We start from the raw sequence: 1,204 nt of genomic DNA, 5'->3' as shown, positions 1-1,204 counted from the left end.
TTTTTTAATAAGGGGACTTCTAAGAGGTAGTCCTGAAAGTTAGGCCCTTTGAAAAAACTTAATCAGCATTTTTCCCTGCCGTTTCCTTTTCTGTAACCATCATGCCAGGGACGACAGTGGGAAAAGAAACTTTGAACTGGTGATGCAGGGTAGGAGACAGATGGCTGGAAAAGACTGCCTCACATCCAAAGTACTGAAGCACTTAGCATGGAATTGTTGGCAAAGAAGGTTACTTTTAGAATAGGCACACTTGACAGCGTCTCTTCAAATCCTCAGTGCTCCACCAGTGACCAGGAAGCCTAGAAGTAACAGGGAATGTCTTTGATAAAGGTATTTCAATTTCCAAAATACCCATAATACAGGACCAAATAGCAGTCATCTGTCCAAGGGCATCTGGATTGCTAGCTTGTAATGGAACAGGCCCAGGAAGGGCAGCCTTCTCTCAGGTTGGTTTTTTTTTTTCATTTTCTTAAGTTATCATTTTAACAGATAGCAAAATCACCCTGAGCGATACCACGCTGATATCTGACTTGCTGTCAGGCAGGGTTGGACCAGTTTAGTCATTTTAAATATAATCTTGAGAAGAGGGAAAATGCATTGCATTTGTTACTGTTTGCAGTGATAGCTCCCTTTTACAAGTGACTGTCATGGATTTTTTGCCCTCAGGTCTATTAATTTCATTTGAAACTCAAGACCTGCACCACTGGAAACAGGAACTGGAGAAACCTTGAACTGAGTGGTAGCCATGATCCCTTGCCACGTGCCTCACGGTCATATACAGGGTTAATTCTGGTCATACATTTGACATAATGTTACCAGAGTGTTTATTGTTTAAGTGGTATAAGTAGGATTCGGTTGATTTTTAACCATCTTTTTAAAATATAATCTGGGCATGTAATTAGAAAGAAGACTTCACAGTAGCTGAGAACTGCATGCATTGCAGCTTTTTGGTATTAAGAGTCTAGCATCTTCATGAGAGATTGCCTCCCCGCTTTGTACTCCTCTGCTTCTCTCTCCCTATCACCAATTGCTGTTTATTTCTTAAAAACAATTAGCAGGGAAAATCTTTTACTGTTGATCAAAACTCACATTATATTAAGTAAAATAGATTTCATAATCATATAGTTGTCTTTCAGATTCAGCTCCGTACTGCATGTTGTAGATACAGCTGAAGTGCTGATGGCAGCAGTCCTCCCTGGATTTA

Source organism: Meleagris gallopavo, chromosome 14 (genome assembly GCF_000146605.3).
Source record: "Meleagris gallopavo isolate NT-WF06-2002-E0010 breed Aviagen turkey brand Nicholas breeding stock chromosome 14, Turkey_5.1, whole genome shotgun sequence".
Taxonomy (NCBI): domain Eukaryota; kingdom Metazoa; phylum Chordata; class Aves; order Galliformes; family Phasianidae; genus Meleagris; species Meleagris gallopavo.
Note: the sequence above shows the minus strand (reverse complement) of the source record.